This window comes from Neofelis nebulosa, chromosome 9, assembly GCF_028018385.1.
Source record: "Neofelis nebulosa isolate mNeoNeb1 chromosome 9, mNeoNeb1.pri, whole genome shotgun sequence".
Classification (NCBI taxonomy): Eukaryota; Metazoa; Chordata; class Mammalia; order Carnivora; family Felidae; genus Neofelis; species Neofelis nebulosa.
The window spans coordinates 72,351,958-72,366,519 of record NC_080790.1 but is presented as its reverse complement, the minus strand read 5'-3'; positions in this window follow the sequence as shown (position 1 = coordinate 72,366,519).

The following is a 14,562-nucleotide window of genomic DNA, read 5'->3' as shown; positions in this document are numbered from 1 at the left end:
CTAAAATAAAACTTGAAACTCAAAGGATTGAGTTTCCTTCTTTGCTAGGGGATCCCTTCTCAACATCCCTGACCAATGGTCAGGCCATTTATGCTTTACTTAAAAGTGGCTAATCAGGAAACTTATTTCTGTGGAGAATGCAGACACTGGATGCCAGGGTGGAAGTAAGAGAGAACCAAAGAGAGGGGTAAAGGGCAGAGAAGATGAAAAGAGGGGACACTCTGAGCAACAGGTCCAGATCTTGTGAGTTTGCCTGCAGGCCCTGCCCTACTTCCTCTTGGCCAGCCTGGCCTAACTTGTTTGAAGAAAGTGTCATGTATGTATTAGAAGGAAAATTGGTCCTGATTTCTATCTTTTGAAATCATAAGTTGTAATGACAAGTGACATGCGTGTGATTTTGTAAAGGAAGCTGGTTTTCTTTTTGATAAGGTCCTTTATGTCCTTTGTGTCTCTCCTCTCTTTTTTTTCAAATGCACTGTCTGTTTTGCCAGTTCGTTTCCATGGACACCATTGGCAATTTATAGGTTATTTAAGTGGATTTGAGAAGAGGCAGTAGTAATAAATAAAGCCTTGACATGGGCTATAAATAGCAAGAGTGCTCTAGACTGCCCATCTTCCATCTGTCTACTTACCACTTAGCAAATCAAGTTTACAATAATAATTTAAAGAACACTAGATTTTTTTTTTCCTGGTTGTCAATGGTAGGAGGGAGGTGACCCTTGTCAGTCTCTATCTTTTTGTGTATTATAATAGAAGTTGTGGCCAGTCTAAGGAGAAGGGGGCATTTTCACTGGTTGGCATCTGGCCCACACCCAGCTCTTGGTACTTACTTTTCTCAGAGCAACTAGGGAAACTGTGGCTCTTAAAATGATTGCAAAAAGCAGGGAATAAAGAGCTAGAGGTTTTGTCCTTTTCAATGATAGTGAAGGGGGTAGATGGAGCAGGGAAGTGGTAGTTGCTAAGAGCTTCAACAGATGGATGTCAAGACAGAGACAATCTCTGTCTTACAGGGGACCATCGCCATAGCATCCATAACAGAGGAGTCAAAGCAAGGAGAGCAGGAGAGCTGGGCCCCAAAGACTGACTGGCTCAAAAGAATAGGGTTTCTTCCATTCAGATAAGTGTATCTCCTACTCCATTTCCACCCATGCCCTCAATAACCATGATATGTAGGTACCATTTCTAATTGCTCAGGTTTAAATTAGGTGGGAGATGTAAAGAAGGCTAAGATTCATAAGAAATAAAAGAAGAAAATGATTAACAAAGCGAGAAAAGATAGGAATGGAGATATATAGAGAGGCATAGAGACAGAGGGATAAAATTCAAGACTGTTGAAGGAAAAAAAATCAATAAATTCTAATCATAAATATTTTAAGATTGACTAATAAAAAATATCAGGGATTGTCTATCTACCATTTTTCCAGCCTCCTTCTAGGCACAAGGGGGAAAAAAATGAAGGTCAAAATTTCTTCCCTGGAAAATTTACAATAGATGAAGAAATGCTGTGGTCAAATGGTTTGGAAAATAAAGTTGAAGAAAATGGTTCGTATTCTAGTATGGCAATGAGATCACCAGGTTAACTTTAGTAATCACACCAATTTCCTAGTTTGGTTCTAATACTTAGTTGGGATCTTACTTATCAATACGAAGAGGTGACAGAATTGAGGAGCTAAGAAGAGACTGATTGCCATGCCAGACCACTTAAAGGTGTTCCCATCAACTACATGTTCTCCTTAGCTCAATGTGTAAGAGGGGTGGAATCTAGAGAAATTGTGTCTGGTTTGTTTCCACATACACACAGACGAGAATCTCTAGGAAGTATGGAGATGGCCCTCTTACAGTATACAGCACTGAAATAAATACAATTTAATGCTGTGTTTTAAAGGGTACTAAAATACCTTATTTATCAATTTCGGTAGCTTGAAATTAGACTGTTATTATATGAGGTAAGGGGCTCTGAGTAAGTGAAGTAACAGAATAATTGAAAAGATTTTTGGGGCCTTTGTGTACATTAATGATGAGGATAATTAGATAGAAATTAAAGTCTAATGGAGGGGTCTAAACCTCACTGAGGAGCAAGAGAAACTTCAAAAAGGACTGGTAAAGGTGGATCACCCTTATAAGAAATCCAAGGAACAAGCCAAGTAGACAAAGTGGATAATATATCCAGTGAATGATGTACTTTTATACAAGATGTTGAGAAACTTGTCTATTGACAGTTTCACCAGCTAGACAGAAGACACACAAACAGATGAATAGCCGGATAAATATTGCATATAGTAATTATGCACCAGCTATAAATATGGTGAGTTGATGTTTTCTGCCCTCAGGGATGTGCAGTTAAGATTAGGATAGCAATTTTGATGAGAAAGGAATCAGAACTCAGGGAATCTGAGTTCAGAATTTTAAATAGCCCTGGAGACTGGGTCATAATAATAAAGCATTATACACCACCAAGGAGAATTTTATTTTCCTGTGTTATTCCCCTGAGGTTTGCATGCGAAGAGGAAGTTAAGATTCTTTCCTGCCTCTTTTGTTTCTAGCAGCAAGATTCCTTGGGCTATGATGTCCATTTGTGTTACAGTATTTAGCCACAGGCAATCTGGTCTGGTTGCTTTTTTATTTGCTTGGATGCTCCATTGAAGTAATAATAAGATTAGCTCAAAAAAACCAAACATCTTGACCCCTGTCTTTGCTAAAACTTCTCTATATGTTTGGGAAGTGTAAAATCTGAAGGTAAATCCTGTGGTATAGGAAGGAAAAAAAACCCTAGGTGCACCTCAGAAAGTTATATCTCTGCTAGTGATTAATGTTTTCTGCTTTGTAAACTGTGATAGAAATATGGTCTTAGATATAAGGATAAAGTATAATATCCTAGTGTTCAAAATATATATCCCCAGTGCAAAATTCCTACACTCTGAGTTGCTGTGATCTTGGTTAACTGTTTCCTTTCTTTAACTCTTTAAAAATCTGTTTCTTGTTACTATTTGACACTTATAGGTCAACACTGATCCTAAGAAGTAGCTGCCCTTCCTCAATTTTTGTAAAAGAAATGAGTAAAGGAAGTGGTTCTCACTGGTAGGTGATTTTACCTATTGTGGATTAGTCCAGGCTTAGTCCAGAGGGGAGGAGAATCAGGACCCTGGACTCATGCTCACATTGTAACTTCTTGTATGTTCCACTGCGGGAGTTCTTCAAGATGAGAGTGATTATTACATATCTCCACTCAAAAATATTTCTTTGGTTCCTTACCACTTGCTGGTTTGAGTCTAGATTTCTTACCATGGTATCCAAAGCCCTTCATAATATGGCCCCAACCATGCTAAGCCTTATTGTACCTTTCTGTCCACTGATGACTCATCCCTAGAATCACCTCCAGCCTGCCACACCTTCATTTCTTTTTGCCTTTAAATATTCTGCCTTCTCTGCTTGGAATACTATTATTCTGCTCTCTCTATCATACACCCTCTCCAAGTCTACTTGATCTACTCATTCTCAAAGATGAGCTTAAAAGTTACCTCTGTGAAGTCTTCCTAAATGACTCTTTTGATACTGATGTAATAAAACCCATTGATTTGTTTCTTTTCTAATAAACTGGCTCACTCAAGGTTAAGGATGGTTTCTCATTGGCCTTATCTTCCCCCAGTGCCTACCAGAATTCCTAACACATACTAAGCACTCAGTAGGAAAAGAAATGTGGAAATAATGGATAGATACTAGTAGAATACAAATACTTACTTAAAAAGAAAGATACCATATGTTTTCACTCATGTGGATCCTGAGAAACTTAACAAAAGACCATAGGGGAGGGGAAAAATAAGTTACAGAGAGGGAGGAAGGCAAACCATAATAGACTCTTAAATACTGAGAACAAACTGAGGGTTGATGGGGTGTGGGGGTGAGGGGAAAGTGGGTGATGGGCATAAAGGAGGGCACTTGTTAGGATGAGAACAGGGCAGCTGTTAGTGTTGTATGGAAATCAATTTGACAATAAATTATATTTAATGTAAAAAATAAGAGCAATACATTAAAAATTACATATGTATTTTTGAACATGTGATTCATATTTAATTTACTCAATTATTTTATCCATATTTACTTTGTCACTGGAAAGTAAAAAAAAATAAATTCAAAAGAAAATCATGGGGCACCTGGGTGGCTCAGTCGGTTAAGTGTCCAACTTTGGCTAAGGTTATGATTTCGCGGCTTGTGGGTTCCAGCACTGCGTTGGCTCTGTGCTGACACCTCAGAGCGTGGAGGCTGCTTTAGATTCTGTGTCTCCCTCTCACCCTGCCTCTTCCCTGCTCATGCTCTGTCTCTCTCTCACAAAAATAAATAAATATTAAAATTTTTTTGAAAATAAATGCAAAAGAGAATCACAAAGTGTAATCTTTATTGTTAATCCATAGAAGAACTTCAGATTTACATGAAATGGATAATTCTTTTGATTATCTATTCCTGCATTATAAGCTACTCTAAAACCTAGAGGCTTAAAATGAAAATTAATTATGTCATTCAAAATCTTGTGGGTCACAAACTCAGGAAGGATTTGACTGGATGATTGGTTCCTGCAGTTGGAGAATCTCCCCCAAGATAGCTGCTTTATACATAAGCAGTTCAGTGCTCTTTGCCCTGTCTCTCTCCATGTAACCTCTCTTCCTCCAGGGCATTTTCACCTGGCTTGTACTTCTCACCTGGTGCTCTCTGAGTGCTGTACTTCTTCCCTGGTGGCTGCCTCCCAGAGACAAGAAGGGGATGCTCCCAGGCCAGTCAAGGACTATCCCTAGAACTGGCACTGGCCACTTTCTCCACACTCTAGTGGTAAAAGGAGACACAGAGTCCAGATGGATTCAGTGGGGTGGAGAAATGGACACCACCTCATAATGGGATGTGACAAGATTTCTTACAAGAAAAGCATGTGAGGTGGAGAATATTTCTGCAGCTGTCTTTTGGAAACATAACCTATGATGTAATTATGTTTGATAAATCAGTGCCTATGGGACCTGGTCATAAAAATCAAATAACTATAAATGTTCAATGATTCTTACTGTGATAAGGCTTAACTTATTGTAAGCTGTTTTTTGTAGTCAGTCTCTCTGCCATACACATGGAATCTCTAAGGAAGGAAAGGGAAACCCAACCTTTTATCCTCATCTCAATCTTTTGATCCCATTTATCTTATCTAACTTACTACATAATCACAATTGAGAGGAAGTTGTATTTACCCTTCTAGAACACATTTCCCAAAAAGGTGGCTTTAGGTAAATTCATGAGTAATAGATACTCTGAGTTAAAAACTAGAAGTGTTAGAGGTAGATCCCTAACCATTGAGGCTGACAGTACATAGAGCAAGGCTTTTCAAGCTATAAGTTGTGACCCTATTAGCAGATCATGAAATCAGTTTAGTGGGCTGGAGCCAGTAGTTAAAAATAAAAAGAAATTGAATGGAATGCAAAGTCTCAGTTACACATATACATAAATATGTATAAGTGTGTTTTTTGCATGTGTGTGGGGGTATTGTAGTACAGTACAAACTCTATTTCTAACTGTGAGCCACAGTCAAAAATGCTTTTAAAGCTGCTCAATAGAGTATCTGTGTCCTCTTGTGAACCCTTTCTTGGTTCCACTTTGAAAGGCAAAACATAGGACTAGAGAGACCACTGGTTTGATCCAGCATGGCATTTCTGATATTCTTATGAAAAATATTTTGTTTAGGGACCAGAATGACAAATAGCTCAGAGTTCAATAGAAACATCATTTTCTAAGAGAAGAAATTGCTTTATGGACAGTGTACAGCAAAATAAAATATCTCACCTCCACAGCTTATGCCCTCTGTCGCCTATAAAGAATTTTTACAGAAGATTTTTTTCTTTGCCTCTTTTCAAACTTATATTTGGTTGAATAGATTTCCCAAGAGTTTAATTCTTCATCTATCCAATGTTTCTGACCCTTGACAGGCTACAAGACATGGGACAGGTTAGGTCCTGAAGCACTGAGAAATACCTGGGTGTGCAGTGGTTGGACTGGGAAGCTCTCTCTGCACCATCATCAGCACAAGTGTGGGGATTGGTCAAAGAGATGTTTCTTCTGACTCAGATCTTTTACATGTCAGTCAGTCTTCTTCCCCCCTGACAAAATATTTCACCATTCCTGCCCATCCACAGCCGTAAAAGCACCATAGTTTTATTCTAGTATCTATTCTTGTCTCTCCATATCAAGCCTCTTTAAGATTATAATTTGCTATGAATAATAAAAAGTGCTTTTCAGATATACTTTTTAATTTAATATTGAGAACAAACTTAAGTGCTGGTTATAATAAATATTTTCATTTTAAAGTTGGAGAAGTTAAGGCTCAGGGAGGTTAAATGACTTGTTAAAGGTCGTATGCGTATATTAAACAGCAGGCTCAAAACTTGACTTTTGACTCCAAATCCTCTATCACGCTGCCCTTGCCCACAGAAAAATGGGCCTGAACTAGCTCTCTGGACTTGTGCAATTTTCTTATTTTATTTTAAGTTTCTTTCCTAAGGATGCCTTTAGGGCATTTATCCATTTATTGGCCCAGCTCTCACAATCAAGAGATAGTTCAAATTCTGCCCTACTTCTAAAAGTCAAAGTGAGTGTAAAAAAAAAAAAAAGTGATATAGGGGAAAATATCCAATTATGGCCAATGAGAGATATTTAACATAGACACTTTATCTGTCTTGGGCTTGTCAAATTTCTGTACCTCTGCTTGACCCTTGATTTGGGCTGTTGAGCCCCCAAAGTATTGGTAGGGGATTAAAATAAGGAGACATCATACGACCCACCTATGTTGTTCTTAGAGATACACATTCTTTAAGGTTATGTAATGTGTGAAGAAGTAGTAGAGATTTTGGTTGGACATTTTTGGTGTTGATTTTCCAAGCGCCTTAGGAACTTGTCAGTTTAGTGTAACCAATGTAAGTTAACCAGGAAGTGTTCTTCTGTGCTATGGGGTGAACTATATCTCATTAGCTAAATAAGCTAGGCACAATTATAACATAACAAACTACATTATTATACACTGTGTTACAGTACTAACTTCTCTTTCTTAATCAATAGTGGTGAAGCTTTCATCTCTATGTGAGCCAGAGTAATGTCTCTCTGTTCTTATCTCTCATACAGTTCTTTTATATATATAGATATAAATATAAATATATAAATATATATACATTGTTTTTTATATTAGTGCACATCTGGATAAAAGTAGGAATATCCTAATATTAGGGCTGATACCCTAATTACAGATATAATTCATATGTCACAGGCCCAAATAGTCTATAAAATAATTACACAATTACATTGATACTCAAATTATTGTAAAGACTTCCCATCCTGCTTAAGTTCAGGAAGTTTACTCTTTTTGCCATACTGTTCTTCCCCAGAGTCTGCCTATAGTTTCTCCACAAATCAGCTTGATGTTTCCTTCCTGTCTCAGCCACCTCTGGCTTCTGACTGTCTCTCTGAGCCTGTCACTGTTTGCCTTCCTTTAAGTTCACCTGTTCCTCCTGTACTGCCATTTCTAGGCAAGTGGACACTGGTAATACCTCGTTCTGGCCTATAGAGGGGACGAGGCTTTCTCCTGACTTACTTCTAGGATGTCTGGCCAGGTTCTCCAACTACTGCAATGCTTTAATTCATGAAGACTGTCTACACAAGTTAGATTTCAGAGTTCCTTGGTGGACACATTCTCTGCCTGGCTCCCTGATGTTCACCACATGACAGGAACAAGTTTATACAACCCTTATTTTCCACCAGGTACTGAAAATTTCCAGAGTTCTCTACACTTTAGAATCCAGACCCAGCAGAAATCCTGATTGAGAAAAAGAGCTGTCACTGCCCCTAAGAAACATGGTTAACACTTGATTTACCTCTGTGCAATCTAAGGGGCTTTGCAAACCATTCTTTCCTAGAACAGAGACTCCTTGCCCCAGAGGCAAACCCCAGAAGCACAAATGACTTATATCTTTTAAAATAGAGGTTTTTCCTGCTCTGAAAAAATTGGTTAAGGCCACTGGGTACCCCATGATGCAGAGAATTCTACATCTGGCTATTTGCAATTGCTCAGAGGTTCAAAATCTTCACAACTGTTTACGTATAAACTATAGGCAGTTGTTTATGTGTTTGTGACTCTTGTAAGTTGAGTGTTTAAAAGTTAGGAGTACCAATGCACCTAGAATTTGGGAAATGGAGGAAGAGTATGTGTGTCCATGAACCCATTACTACTGATCAACTATATACATTTTTGAAATCCTCTCATTTGGTTTTTTTTACTCCCTACCACATGCACACAACCTCCCCATCCCACACCTACAAATAAGGTATAGAACATGTTGGTCTCTTATAATCAAAGGCACATTGTTCCTCTTCTGTCTCTTTCCTCTCAAATTCTAGAGCCTGAAGGTGAAATGGGGAAGTGGTTTTCCATGTCCCTGCCTGGCTGAAGTTCTGCCGGAAACCTGGAAGTCCACGTTGATCAGATTATCCAAATAACAACAGAATTGCCAATTCATTTGTCAACTTGTTCCTTGTTCAGAGGATACCAATCAGAAGGGACTTACATTGTTTTCCCTAACATTTATTTCTATAACTTCTAAGATCCTCTCTGACCAGCTGAGATGGAACCCTGAGCCCGATTCCAATATGCACTTATACCAGATCGTGTCTTTGTGCCCATTCCCCACTGCCAATCATTCACAGAAGCATTGCCTATTTGGTTAAGAGGGAGCAGGTCTTGGGAAAGAGGATGAATAGGGATGCACAACTGAGGAAAAAATTGTGATTCTAAAAAAATATATAAATAAAAACACTAATTAGAAATGACTGAACACCTAAGAGGCAGGCTTTACTTTTGGATTATGTTTTCAGTGTATCTGCTTTATTCATGTGTTTCCCTCTGTCTCTCATGCACACACACAGAGCTAAACATAAATAATAAAAAGTCCTTTCATTACATAAGACCACTAAACCAACCACTAAACCAAGTTTACAGAGCAAATTCAGTATTATGACATTTTTCCTTACCTGGCACCCATGCTGATTTGCATTAGATGTGTAGCCTTTTGTAAGACTTACTAATATGAACAAGAATTTTATTTGGTAGATTAGAATTTATAAGTCTTTAGTCAATTTCTTCCTCTTTCCTTCCCTTCTCCTTTCTTTCCTTCTCTCTTCTTCTTTAAAAAAAAGTCATTGAATGCCTACTACATATACAACACTATGTCAGTTTTGTGAAGGATTCTAAAAAGCATGAATTAAGATGTCTTTGCTCTCTTGGACACTGTAATATGGGAAAATAAAACAAATGAACAGGACATGTTAACTGTTGTATAATAATGATGATAATGATAAAAAAAATTTATGTCACAAATTAGAGTATGTACCACTAAATGCCAAAAGGGCAGTACAGACTAGATCCCTCAGAGAAGGAACAGAGCGTGAGCTGAGGGAATATTTGACAGATGTGGTAGCACTGTAACAGAGCTTTTATGCAAATCTAAGCTTGGAATAAATGGAAATGAGGTAAAGGAATGCACTGCAGATAGAAAGAGTGTCTGCAAAGGCTCTTCCCATTGGGGAAGATCTGCTGGTTACTTCCTTAGAACAGAGACTATACCTTTTACTATTAAAGATCTAGCAAAGGGCCTGGAACCTTGGAGCATGTGGCAAGTGCTGAATAAATGCTGTGTGCAAGGGTGAATTTCCAAATAAAGCCACAAGGGCATCCCTACTTAGCCCCTATATCTGAGGCTGTGTATTTTGATATGGAAAATTTATGGAACAAAATGTTTTATTTGTTTTGCTTTGCTTTGATTTTTAAGTCTACGACAGTCACTGTACACAGATGTTATGAGCCACTCTCTGGAAAGAGAATTGTTTTAGGGAGAGAGGGGTCATGAAGACAGGGATGCTGATTACTCATAACTTATTGATTGTAGCCCTCAAACAAGAGGTCCAGTGCTCTCCACTTCTCCTTTCAAATAAAGTAATTGTTCGCAGTTTGAATGCTCATAAACTTTTCAATGAGTAACATCTTTCTTTTTCCTTTTTCTCCTAAACTTAGAATTAGTACCTCTTTTGTTACAATCAAGGGACCATAAATCAGGACAAGATGACTTTTTCGATTCTAGCTCAACACCACAGACAATGGGTCTATGAGGGGAAATAGTCCCAAACCCACATCTGCCCAAGTTTCCACCTTTTGAGAACAAAACAAAACAAAACAAGAAAACAACCTTTCAAAATGTTCTTACTTCACGTAAGATTATAGTAGCTGCATAGGAAATAAAACAATTATATTCTCCACCCCTGAAACATTTTTTGTTCCTTATGGTGAACTTGGTTCAATTTAGATGGAGGGATTGTCCTTCATCCTTCCTGCTGGTAAATAATAATGTGCAATCTGATTGGTTCAGCTGTCAATAGTTTTACTGTTCTCTCCCAACAGCATAGATGCATGTATGCCCTAAAGTTTGAGATCATGTTGCTAATTTACCAGCTTTATTGGGTTATTTTTTATTACACTCTTCAGGGGCAAAAATAGAAAAGAAAATCAATTTCTGATGCAACTTTAATCTAAATGAATACTCTTGGGAACTAATAGAAATAAAGCCATAAATTCAAAATGCATAAAGGTGCTGGATTGTAGCGGGGGGGGGGAGGGTCAAGGGGGATTTGTTCAAGTCATTTAGACTTAACAGCATCCACATTTCCCAGTGAAAAAAAATATAACAGGTAGTTACTGAAGTACGCAAATGTCAGGGAATTTTAGGACTAATTCCATTCAGTTTCTTGCGTCTACAAAAATTATTAGGTAAACTTGATTTTATGTTGATGAGTTATGAAGCTTCAGGGCCCAGTGTGACCAGGGAAGTCTACCTGTGATATGACTATCATAATGTGGCTGCTGATCTTCCCAGCCTGCAGTCTCAGGCAGCTCTTCTCAGGGATGGTGGCTATGGCAGTGACTATGAACCTCAAAGAGGAGTCATCCTCCATGTTTTGTTTGCTTTTGTATCTATGGTGTCTAGAACTGTGCCTGGAACAAAGGAGGCCCACAGCAGGTGTTTGTTGAACTAACGATATCTTTTAATGACTGGTTTGAGCTCCTGCTGTGACTTTTCCTCTCTGAATTTACCGAATATGCATAGAACAAATGAATCACCAGAGAAAATAAAAGTACTATTTAGCTTCCCTTCCTCTCTAACTTGGCTAGGAGTAGAAAGAAGAGCAGATTTTCTCTGTTTTCTCTACCAGAGCTTTATTTGAGTCCTGATGAATTGCAGAATCCTCAAAAACTCCATTGCCTTTCTAAAGTGCTTTTTATTTTTTATTTTTAAATTTATTTTAGTGGCCTTTTCTGGCCTGATTCTTAATCCATGCACTGAAATCCTGTCTTTGGCCTAAGTTGACATCAGTGAAGCTGAATTGGTAACTTTCATGTCCAGAACACTCAGATATAAGTGGGAATTGGAAAATATGCCAGACTGAGCTATTTCCCACAGCGCATCATGCTCTCTCACCCTTGTGTCTTTGTACAAGCTCTGCTTGGAACCTTAGATATGCTGGTTACTGCATATAAGTTCCACAACACTCAGCCCAGGGATTATGGGAACTAGAAAGGTTTTACTGCATTCCACTCTGGGATAGGGTCTTCCCCTTGAACTCCCACAAATCCCTATATGTTCACCAACTCTAGTACTTCTCTGTCTTAGGCTTCCAACTTCATTTTCCCCTGCATGCGTGCGTGTGCGTGCACACACACACTCACACAGAATTATAAACTTCTTGAAGACAGGGCATTTGTGAGTGTATTAATCTCTGTTGTCTCTTTACCTAGCACAATATCTGACAGATATTAGGGTTGCAATACATGTTTTTGAATAAATGAATGAGGCTGTTCTAAAGAAATGATCCAATATGATTTTGATAAATAAAAACATGGTGGAAAGAGAGGAGGGCTGGAAAGACTGTTTCAGGTGTTTCATGGATTGATCTAATTTGTAAAATCAACTGAAGTCCTGGGTCAAAGGTAGTAGGCCTGGGTTCTCCAGTTACTGGGATGATGAGCATGACAGCCTCCTTTCCACAAACTATTCCCCTGAGAAAAATGGGATGACTCTCATCACTTTCCTGAGCATAGAGATGAACATGTGAGCATCCTCTGCACAGAGTTTTCTGGGCACAAGATATCAAGACCATACTCACAATAAAGGGAGAAGAGAACATTCTTAGGCCCTTATTTCCCTCTTCCAGCTTGAGTCTATGCCTGTGCTGAATCTGTCCAGATGGGATAATTGTCATCCATGTGAAAAAAAGTGAACCTCATAGACCCCAAATCTTTTACAACCCTGAAGGAAAAGATAATACTGTTTCCACCAGCTGTATTAACACTTAGGCCTTCTTGTCCAGATCTGTGCTGGATGCTATTCGGTTATTTGTGTGAAGTTGTCTGGGTGAACAGTGCCAAAGGATATGTGATCCAGTTCCTTCTCTTCCGGGGTCTAGAGGTTACAATGTGGTCAAAGATAGAGAAAAGTATATATCTGTTATACATCTATATTTTTTTATTTTTAAAAATTTTTTTCATTTATTTTTGAGAGGGAGACAGAGTGCACATAGGAGAGGGGCAGAGAAAGAGGGAGACACAAAATCCAAAGCAGGCTCCAAGTTCTGAGCTGTCAGCACTGAGCCTGATGCAGGGCTAGAACCCACAAACTGTGAGATTATGACTAGAGCCAAAGTTGGAAGCTTAAATGACAGCCCCCCAGGCGCCCCCTGTTATACATATTTATTAAAAATGTAGAGGGGTGCCTGGGTGGCTCAGTCAGTTAAATGTCCGACTTTGGCTCCAGTCACGATTTCACAGTTCATGGGTTCAAGCCCGCATCGGGCTCGGCACTGACAGCTCAAAGTGTGGAGCCTGCTTTGGATTATGTGTTTTCCTCTTTCTTTGCCCTTCCCCCACTCACACTGTCTCTCTCTCTCTGAAAAATAAATAAACATTATTTTTTTTAATTTAGATGAAATCCAATGTCATAAATGTATATTCAGCATGTTACTGGGAGTGGTACAGGAGAGAAAGATCAGTCGTGACTGACTTTATTAGAAATTGAGAAGTGAAATTGTTACACTCTTCAGGTCCCAAGAGTCTCCAGGTCCCTTTCATTCCTGTTATTACTTTCTCTCACCCATGCCTGTAGTCTTGCCTTCAAATTCATCAAATGACCTGAAACCTATCTCACAGCTGCTATCTTACCCCACTGTTTATCATGTTTGAGGATGATTTCAAGTTCTTTGTGGGCAACAACTGTTCCAAAACCTTGGATTCTTGGTTTTTTAATGTAGACAATCTTAGTGACATACCTACTCAGATGTATCTAGATCCCAATGTCACTAGAAGTGTTTCTACTCTAAAATACTAAATCTAAGGTCTGAGAGGATAAGAGGGAATAAGAAGAGTTCCAGAATAAGATATCAAGTAGAGGAGAAAGAGTTAGTAAAGGACACTGAGGAAGGAAGAAAACCAGAAATGCATGGTTTTTATTTTCACAAGAAAAACATGTTTTTTGGAGATAAGGTCGGGTTAACTGTGTCAAACGCTATCGTGAAAATAATGACAGACAAATGGTTGTCGGGTTTGACAATATTAATATTATCGGTAACTTTGGGAATTGCAAGTTAGAGCCTGGGAATGATATCCTAAACAGCACAGAGCTCCTAGGAAGGTACTGTTGACTGGAGGTAGAGGGGACAACAGAAAATGAAATGGCTTGTGCACCAGTGGGAATGTGATTTTTTACAAATCAACTAAGGAGTAGATTCTGGGAGAGTATTGAATTCTTCCTATCTTAAAAATATTGGGGTAGGGGATTAGCCTAAAGAGAGCAGGAAAACCAAAACAAGTATCATTTGAGTAGAAACAGCCAAACAGTTGCATAGAACCACACAGGAATTCAAGTAGGGTCTAGAACTGAAACTAAATATTTCATGAACAGGGGTGTCTGGGTGGCTCAGTTGGTTAAGTGTGCAACTTTGGCTCAGGTCATGATCTCATAGCTCGTGAGTTCGAGCCCCACTTCGGGCTCTGTGCTGGCAGCTCAGTGCCTAGAGCCTGCTTCAGTTTCTATTTCAATCTCTCTCTGCCCCTTCTCTCTCTCTCTCAAATATAAATAAACATTAAAAATTATTTCCTGAATGTATGCTGGGCATTGTTTATTAAATAAAGAGGAGCTGAAAGCTGGGTCAAAGAAGGTATTTCAGGAGAGAAAAGAATGTATGTACTAAAGAAAGATTTGAGGCTGCTGAGGAACTCAATGGGTCAAAACTGATGTATGGTTTTTGTCACAAGGCAGAACAAATAAATGGAATGCATATAATCTCTCTCTTTAGCTGACCACAGCCTTACCTGTGTTCGGACTTTCAGTGTAATGTAGAGAGGGGAGAGGGATTAGTTAAAGCTTTCTCTCTTCTAAATTACAGTGTACCCTCAAGTACAATGTTGGTTTGGACCAACAAATGAATTCTTGGAGCCTCGATGTA